The sequence below is a fragment of the Priapulus caudatus genome, unplaced genomic scaffold, assembly GCF_000485595.1.
Source record: "Priapulus caudatus unplaced genomic scaffold, Priapulus_caudatus-5.0.1 Scaffold1, whole genome shotgun sequence".
Taxonomy (NCBI): domain Eukaryota; kingdom Metazoa; phylum Priapulida; class Priapulimorpha; order Priapulimorphida; family Priapulidae; genus Priapulus; species Priapulus caudatus.
Window position 1 is genome coordinate 605,649 of NW_014577062.1, and position 10,143 is coordinate 615,791.

The following is a 10,143-nucleotide window of genomic DNA, read 5'->3' on the forward strand; positions in this document are numbered from 1 at the left end:
TATATATATATATATATATATATATATATATAGTAGTAGTATAGTACGTACGTTAGTGTTGTTATTAGTTGTCGTCGTAGAGTAGTGTATAGTAAATATCTCTTCTCTAACTAATTACTTATTAGTTACTTTGTAGTTAGTTAGTATTATATATATATATATATATATATATATATATATATATATATATAGGTATATATTTAATCGGGATTCTGATGCCGATGTTATTGTTGCTGCCGTATCTACTGTATCTTGTATTTACATATGCCAGGACTATCATCTGGTTATTAGGTACACAAATTTACTGGGCAGGTTCTAACCTCGATTAGTTTTTTTGGGAATAGGCGTAGAATTTCATTTGTAAGTGCGTTTGCATGCCCAGTTTCGTAGTCATCCCCAGGCCGTGTTGTCTCATGAACACCGGCTGTTTACATAAGGGCCTTTGCGTATGTTTTGTGTGTGTGTGCGTGTTGTTTTGTCGTCGTTGCTTGGTTGCTAGATTGGTTTAGCGAACAAACAGTGCGAGTCGCCAGAAAACATCATTTAGTACTTCACCTGATTGTCTAGTCTTTATACCACGTCACCAATTTCTATATCATTACGCGTAAAGTTGATTCTCGAATAGTGAGACTTTTTATATAGGTCGGCTCCGAGAGACATAGGTTCAGTCAACTGTCCGTAGTTATTCATGCTCCGGCGACGTCAGATCAAAGTATTTTTCACGGCGGTTTGATATACAATATCACAGACCAATTCCGACGCTGACTATTTCGCGCAACTAAACGGCCGGAACAAAAATTTACTTAGGCGTATTTTCTTAAACGGTCGGCCGTAGGCGTATTATTATGTGTCAGAATTTCCTTCAAGGCACGAAGTGTTCTGTATAGGGTTTGCTAGAAAGCGCCGAAGAGCTCACAGATAATTCAATAGTGTATATTATTAATGTCATTGCTCATTCATTTGGGTAAAAATAATTAGGTAACGCTGATACTTATCATTATTGCTCATTTCCATTTTATTTATGGAAACGTTGATGGCACACTGCATTTCCATTACTTTTACTCGTTTGGCTTAAGCCAAAAATCACCGTCATGTCCATGGAATTTTGCCTTTTGCTTTACTGTGATGCAAGCTCGTGTATATATTTCTTTGTACACACACAAATATATATTCATGTATCTCATAGCTCATGGCACGCTTTTGTATGAATTATCATGAAGTTTAATGTATAGCAGGTTTATAAGTGCAATTGCTCTTACGCTTTGCTTGTTCCCCAAACGGCATATCTAGCCAGTAATTGTGACCATGGCCCACGGATCAAGCGGCTGCGGTTAAGGCTATACCCGTGTAAATTTTCTACGTTCTATATCATGGTTAACAGGAGCACCTGCATCTTATATACTTATTGCTAGTCTACGTATCGATGCCATAACAGCACTATAGTATTGGAGCACGAATCACCCGATTGCGTCGGTTTAAGCACGGCTTTACTGCGGATATCTTATGCGACACCCAATAGGCTGACATATACATTTTCTAATCACAGAGATTATATTATGTATTGCTACCTGTTCTATGTTTCCTTTCACGAGATAGTCACTCCTGAAAGCATGTATAGGCGTCGAGTGCGGGATGTTACTATGGCTAATCACACGTCACGTCGATTAGTGCAGCAATCCAGCGGCGCTTTAAACAATTCCGATGTCTTCAGCTTTTAGTACGGCTACGAATAACGTAATAATGATGATTTTATGAGTCTTATACGGCAGACGTTAGGCGTTTAGATCAATGCTATCGCCCTCTATGCAAAAGTGCATACTTGTTGCGAGAGGGGCGGCATTATTAGAGTCAGTGGTGCAGATGTAGTGCGTAGTAGGTACTACCGGGCGTCTAAGCCCGGCTCCGACGGGTGGCCATATATAAATGCCAGGCTCGTACACAACCCCGCGGCGCTGCTACTGATACGTGCCGATGCTTTCGGTGACAATCTACTAGACGATAGATGTTACTGGTTGACTCTCGTGTCGTGCTTTCCGACCCCTGCTACTATGGTTACCGCAAAACGAGCTTTGGCATTGGCGCTTTTCCGGAGGCCTTTTACAGAGTTTGCATGATGTGGAAAGCTGTCAACTGTATATAGTGTTTCATATTTTCACTGGCCTCAAATGCCCAGGTTTATTATCGATGTGAAATGACTCATCTTCTTGATTATTTTTGCCATTTTTGAATAAAATTGAAAAGTTTAAATTATTGAGAAACTACTGTTTCTATTATGTGATGACACACCTCATTCGATCGCAACTCAGCATATATAACTCAGTATATATATATAGCCCTGTCACACCTACCCGCGATCACGCTAGCGCTCCCACTGCGACCTGAAAAGTATGAAAGCGCGAGGAAAAGCGCAGTAAGGACCCTGAGAACGATTTGATGACGCAGTGAAAACTGTCAAGGGCGGAAGAGAGTCGCCATGCGCTACCTTGAGCGCCAAACCTCGGCGCTTGTTTTGAGCATGCTCAAAACAAGCGCAGCGGGTCGCGCTCTGATAGAGCGGTGTAATGACGCAGTACAGTCGCCATAGCAGCGTAAAGCGAACTACATGAGCGTATCGTGGACGTAGCAACAACGCATAGAAGCGACTTGGGGTCGCAGAAATCGTCCCTTGCGACTGGTGTGCGACTGCTGTACGCTCATTGGACTCTCAAAAGGTGCCTCTCCCGTTCTTATTGCGCCGTTACTGCGCTTCCACTACGCTTTATGGGCTTGTTTTCGCTCATTCTACGTCCACTCTGCGCTGCCACTGAGACTATGACGCTCCTAATACGTCCAAGGCGTTGTTCCGACGTTTGCAATAGGTTCACATGCGTTCTTATTACGATCCCTCATACACACATTTTTGTATAAATACAGCTTTATCTTCTATACACAATCAGTGTGCATTTGCTCTTCGCCATGGCCGCAGACAGGCAGAATGTGCTAATTGTACTACGGTTAGCACATATGCAGGCACAAGATGACCAGGCCCTTGTCAACATCATGAGAAGGAGAAGAATGAGAAGGGGAAGAAGGGAGAGGAGATGCTGGGTTTGACCATGGTTAGACGTGGGGAGAAGAATTTAGTTTGGCCACTATCACTGCCTAATGGCCGAGCTACGACATGAAGATCCTGCATCCTTCTTTAACTTCATGAGAGTACAACCAGAATTGTTTGATGAGCTCCTAGCAAGACTTGGTCTAAGATACACCAAACAAGACACCATGTATAAGAACGCTATGGAATCAGGGTTGAAGATTGCAATTACTATGCGCCACCTAGCATCCGGTGACAAGTACGGCAGTATGAAGTTTGACTTCAGAGTTCCTCATAACACCATGTTTGTCTGTAGTACGAGAAGTCTGCCAGGTCATCGTAGATGAGTACAAAGAGGAAGTCATCAGCTGTCCAATCTCCCCTAAAGAAGGGCGTGCCCTTGCTGAAATTTTTGCACGTAGATGGAACGTCCCTCATGCCTGTGGAGCCCTTGATGGAAAACATGTTGCCTGCAGAAAGCCAGCGAACAGTGGAAGCCTTTATCACAACTATAAAGTTGGAAAATAGATGTTGGAGGGCACGGACACATGTCAGATGCACAGATCTTCAATGATTCAGAGCTGAAGGAGTGCCTAGTAGATGGGACCATTGGTCTTCCTCCAGCAGACCACCTACTAAATGACGACAGGGACATGCCATATTTCTTCCTGGCTGATGATGAGTTTGGGATGCGGACCAACCTGATGAAGCCCTACTTGATGCGCAAGATGACCAAAGAGCAGATGATCTACAACTACGGAGCCTGCTGCTGCTGCTGGACCACGCCTGCATGTTGGGCTGCGGCTGCCTAGTTGATGTTATTATCCATGTCCAGGTATCTGTACAGCTGAGAGTGGTCGACCTGGAAGCGGCGCCATAGAGAAGGATCCAGGTCCTTCATTACAGACTTTGTCCAGTCTGCATAAGTGGTTCGCTCGGTGACGCGGACCGGTGGCTTGAGCATTTCCAGCATCTTCTGCTGCAACTCCAGTAACTGCTGCCCCCTCTCCGTGATGCCCGCCAGCACGCGATCTTCCTCCGCAGTCGACTTTTTTGTTGATTTATTGGGGCGCACGTCCAAGATGATGGGTGCATCAGAAGTCCCCGCAGTGGACGGCTGGACCGACTGGACCTTCTCCCCATCATCATTCCCAGCATCCCCGGCCTCTTCAGTATCTCCCGTGTCTCCGAGAGCAGCAGCCGCCGCAGCTGCTTTAGTCTTGATCTGCAAAGACAAAAGAAAAGAAGAAAGTAAGTAAAAGGTAATTAAGTACAATTTCATATACATTTATAGACAATATTTCACAATTTTACCATTTTTACGATTTTTACAATTTTACGATAACCTGAAAATGATATTTAATTGTTGACTTACACTGAACACTGTGCGACGCTGTACTTCATAGATATGGGTCTTCAGGAAAGCAAACCGTGCCAACACCCACTGATCGCGCTCAGTCAGCTCCGTCGCTCCTTGACCAGACTTCTTCTTTAGAAGGCGGCCGTACCTCGTCCTGAGAAACCTGTACTAAATCGACAAGATCTCGCTGGTCTTCCCCATCTCTGCCGCCGTGTCATCCCACGGCTTATCCTGCCTTTGCTTGTCTTTATAGCTGTTCAGCTTCTTGTTATACAGGCATTCATTTTCCTGTATCCACTCAGCCATGGCTTCCTCTTCTACCAGAGTGAGGTCCGTGGTCTTCTTGGCCTTCTTGGCTTTGGGAAGGAGGGCTAGGCTGGCATCTCTAGAGGATGATCCAGCTGCGCTACTCTCCTCTGGAGGATCTTCCTCATGGGAGTTGCCAGCAGGCTCAGATGGAACAGGACTGGACAACCGTGGACGATGGAGACGGCCTTCCTCGACCCCTGCCTCGTCTTTTTGGCATGGTGCACACAGCAGCTGAACGTAGACTGATCCTGAAGGTCGCAGGAGACTCTATATATACACGCCGCACACGCGCAGGGATCGAGTTGCAAACGTATTGAGAGCGTAGTAAGAGCGCAGCGAAAGCTACTTGGACACACTGAGAGCGCACAGAGCGCAGTGGGAGCGCACTGAGAGCGCACTGCGCGCAATGGGAGCGCATTGAGAGCGCACAGAGCGCAGTGGGAGCGCACTGAGAGCGCACTGAGCGCAGTGGGAGCGCATTGAGAGCGCACAGAGCGCAGTGGGAGCGCACTGAGAGCGCACTGAGCGCAGTGGGAGCGCACTGAGAGCGCACAGAGCGCAGTGGGAGCGCATTGAGAGCGCACCGAGCGCAGTGGGAGCGCATTAAGAGCGCACTGAAAATCAAACTGGGAACGCATAGGGTCGTAGTGAGAGCGTAATAAGCGAGTCAATGGCGTACTGTAAGCTACTGTTAAGCTACCTGGTGTCACGGATATCACAATATTCGGCGATATCACTGCGCTTTGGTAAACATTTTCCGGGAGCGCAAAGCGGTCGCCGGCTGACGAGCTCTCGAGCCGGCGACGGCTATCGAGGTACCCACCCTGTAGGTGGGACAGGGGTAGTATCGAATTCAAGACCGTTGGTTTCTTAAACGTTTTATCCCAAATACGACACTAGGAATGCGGATGTGGGTACGCGGTTCATATCGAACATCGTGTTCCAATGTAAATGCGCTCGCATACTAGACGACATATTTCCGTGTACAAGAATGCCCTACTAATGGAATATGATACAGGTCTCTCTAAACAGTAAACGTTTGGACCTTCGGTAAAAAAAAAATTAATACATTTAGCGGTAATCATTTCCATTAGTCTCTTTAAATATATTCCAAAATTTTATCAAGTAGACATTCGTGCAGCATCCGTACTGGTGTATTAATTATAGTGAATTTGTCATAAGCATAAAATGGCGTCGGAGGAAAAAACAAGTGCTATCATGTTCACATTAATTTTTAGAAAGGAAATCCAGACAGCACATAATATTGGGCCAATATTGGTATGATCCGAATAGCCGACACAGCCAATATCGGGCCACGAGCGTGCGTGCGTGAGCACGTACACGTGCGGGCGTGCGGGCGTGTACACGTACACGTAATACACGTGCGTGCGTGGTGCGTACGTGCGTGCGTGGTGCGTACGTGCGTGCGTGGTGCGTACGTGCGTGTTCACGTGCGGGCGTGCGGGCGTGTGCACGAACACGTGCGTGCGCCCGTACACGTGCGTGCGTGCGTGCGTGTGCACGTACATGTGCGTGCGTGCGTGCGTGTGCACAATATTTTGTGATTAATATGTATTTAAAATAGTTAGGGTGTATCTCAGCATAGATTTCCCTAATAAACTTTTATCAGTAGACCTGTGTTTATAATTAGGAGGGTGCCCTAGCATGTAGGGTACAAAACACCTACTTTATGCCCTCGGGTACTTCCTCTTGCCTCCCCTGTTTCTCGCTCAGCCTCCTTCTTCTGCTACCGCCCCCAGCTATCTTTCCTGCCGCCTTTCCTCAGTCTCCCATCTCCTCTTTCCCTCAGCAAGCTATGTTATAATGTTTGCCTTAGACGGCACTGCACGCCTAACACGGTGCGCGCGCATGCGCAATATCTCCCAAGAGAAATCGTATTTTGCAAAGATTATGCATTTAAAATGAAGAGGAGTTATCCTATCATAGATTTATATAATAACATTCTACCCGTAGACATTATTTAAGAAATAGGAGGAAGAGCTTGCATGTAAGGTCACCGCTGCGTATACCTGGCAGTATAGAATCTGGCTACGTTAGTGTGTTAGCGCATGCGCAATATCTCATCAGAGGAGTTATATTTGTATCCCCCGAACGAAGTTCGTGGGGATACTATGGATTTGGCATCGTCGCGCCGCCGCCGCCGCCGCCGCCGCCGCCGCCGCCGCCGTAGAGATTTCCTTGTGAACGCTCTACCGGCTGCAGTTCTTCTCGGATCATCTTCAAATTTCGAATGAAGGTGCGTTATCGTAAAGCGAAGACACCTATCGTTTTTGGTGTGGGCGGAGTCATCGTTTCTAGAACCTGTAACTTCTGCACTTTTTACCCGATTGTCATGAAATTAATATTTGTATTAAAATTAAAATTTAAAAATTAACAAAAAAAAATTAAAAAAAAAATATTTGTAAAAAAATATTAAAAAATAAAAAAATATTTGTATTAAAATTTGTATTTAAATTTATGATTGTCATCAAATATATATATATATATAGGACATGTTATATCGCGCCTGTCGTGCCAAATCACATCCGGTAAAAACAGCACAAGTTACAGGTTCTACAATATTCCACAAAAATGTTGTTACCATGGCAACGATGACTCCGCCAACACCAAAAACGATTGGCGTCTTCGCTTTACCATAACGCACCTTCATGCCAAATTTGAAGATGATCCGAGATCGGGTAAAAACTGCCCACCAGGTCACTGCGACCTTTATTTCACCTTTACCTTGATCTTGATCATATTTCTCTTCCGCTCTCTAACTCAGCCCCTAATTGACCTAGCGCGACTAAACTTGGTATGTTTACACATCTTGGGGAGAAGGTCGGTCGCATACCAAAACCACCACTGTCCTTGACTTAGTTTGACCTTCACCGTCGACTTACATTTCCTCTTCGGCCTTCTATGGTAACCAGATTCCATATACTTCCACATCTGAGGCACACCAGTTGTCTAACAAACCTTTGTCTTTGTGACTTATTTAACTTACCTGCCCTTCTACGTCCTTACAGAGATATTCCATTCATACTAGATCACGGGGGATACATGTAGTTGGCGACAACTGCCCGTTTCTAGTTTGTGATGAATATGCATTGAAAATGGTTAGGCGGTATCTCAGCGTAGATTTCCCTAATAAACTTTTATCAGTAGAACTTTGTTTATAATTAAGAGAGCGCCCTAGCATGTAGGGTACAAACCACCTACTTTATGCACTCCCGTCTTTCCCCTTGCCTCCTCTGTCCCTCGCTCAGCCTCATTCTTCTTCTACCGCCCCCAGCTATCTTTCCTGCCGCTTTTCATCAGTCTCCCATTCCCTTCTTCTCTCAGCAAGCTATATTATAATGTTTGCCTCAGACGGCACTGTACGCCTAACACGGTGCGCGCGCATGCGCAATATCTCCCGAGATAAGTCGTATTTTGCAAAGATTAGGCATTTAAAATGAAGAGGAGTTATCCTAGCATAGATTTATATGATAACATTCCATCAGTAGACATTATTTAAGAAATAGGAGGAAGACCTTGCGTGTATGGTCACCGCTGCGTATACCAGCATGTACACAATCTGGCTACGTTAGTGTGTTAGCGCATGCGCAATATCTCATCAGAGGAGTTATATTTTGTAATGAATATGCATTTAAAATAGTTAGGGGGTATCTCAGCATAGATTTCCCTGATAAACTTTTATCAGTAGACCTGTGTTTATAATTAGGAGAGCACCCTAGCATGTAGGGTACTGAGCACCTACTTTATGGCCTCGGGTACTTCCTCTTGCCTCCTCTATCCCTCGCTCAGCCTCCTTCTTTTTCTACCACCCCAGCTATCTTTCCTGCCGCCTTTCCTCAGTCTCCCATTTCTTCTTTTCCTCAGCACGATTTATTATAATGTTTGCCTCAGACGGCACCGTACGCCTAACACGGTGCGCGCGCATGCGCAATATCTACCGAGAGAAATCGTATTTTGCAAAGATTATGCATTTAAAATGAAGAGGAGTTAGATTTATATGATAACATTCGATCAGTAGACATCATTTAAGAAATAGGAGGAAGACCTTGCATGTAAGGTCATCGCTGCGTATACCTGCCAGTATAGAATCTGGCAACGTTAGTGTGTTAGCGCATGCGCAATATCTCATCAGAGAAGTTATATTTTGTGATGAATATGCAATTAAAATGGTTAGGGGTATCTCAGCATAGATTTCCCTAATAAACTTTTATCAGTAGACCTCTGTTTATAATTAGGAGAGCACCCTAACATGTAGGGTACAAAACACCTACTTTATGCCCTCGCGTACTTACCCTTGCCTCCCCTGTCCCTCGCTCAGCCTCCTTCTTCTTCTACCTCCCCAGCTATCTTTCCAGCCGCCTTTCCTCAGTCTCCCATCCCCTCTTTCACTCAGCAAGCTTTATTATAATGTTTACCTAAGACGGCACTGCACTCCTAACACGGTGCGCGCGCATGCGCAATATCTCCCAAGAGAAATCGTATTTTGCAAAGATTATGCATTTAAAATGAAGAAGAGTTATCCTAGCATAGATTTATATGATAACTTTCCATCAGAAGACATCATTTAAGAAATAGGAGGAAGACCTTGCGTGTATGGTCACCGCTGCGTATACCAGCCAGTACACAATCTGGCTACGTTAGTGTGTTAGCGCATGCGCAATATCTTATCAGAGGAGTTATATTTTGTGATTATTATGTATTTAAAATAGTTAGGGTGTATCTCAGCATAGATTTCCCTGATAAACTTTTATCAGTAGACCTGTGTTTATAATTAGGAGAGTGCCCTAGCATGTAGGGTACAAAACACCTACTTTATGCCCTCGGGTACTTCCTCTTGCCTCCCCTGTCCCTCGCTCAGCCTCCTTCTTCTGCTACCGCCCCAGCTATCTTTCTTGCCGCCTTTCCTCAGTCTCCCATCCCCTCTTTCCCTCAGCAAGCTATGTTATAATGTTTGTCTTGGACGGCACTGCACGCCTAACACGGTGCGCGCGCATGCGCAATACCTCCCGAGAGAAATCGTATTTTGCAAAGATTATACATTTAAAATGAAGAGGAGTTAGATTTATATGATTAGATTCCATCAGTAGACAATATTTATGAAATAGGAGGAAGAGCTTGCATGTAAGGTCACCGCTGCGTATACCTGCCAGTATAGAATCTGGCAACGTTAGTGTGTTAGCGCATGCGCAATATCTCACCAGAGGAGTTATATTTTGTGATTAATATGCATTTAAAATGGTTAGGGGGTATCTCAGCATAGATTTCCCTAATAAACCTTTATCAGTAGACCTCTATTTATAATTAGGAGAGCGCCCTAACATTTGGCATACAAAACACCTACTTTATGCCTTCGCGTCCTTTCCCTTGCCTTCCCTGTCCC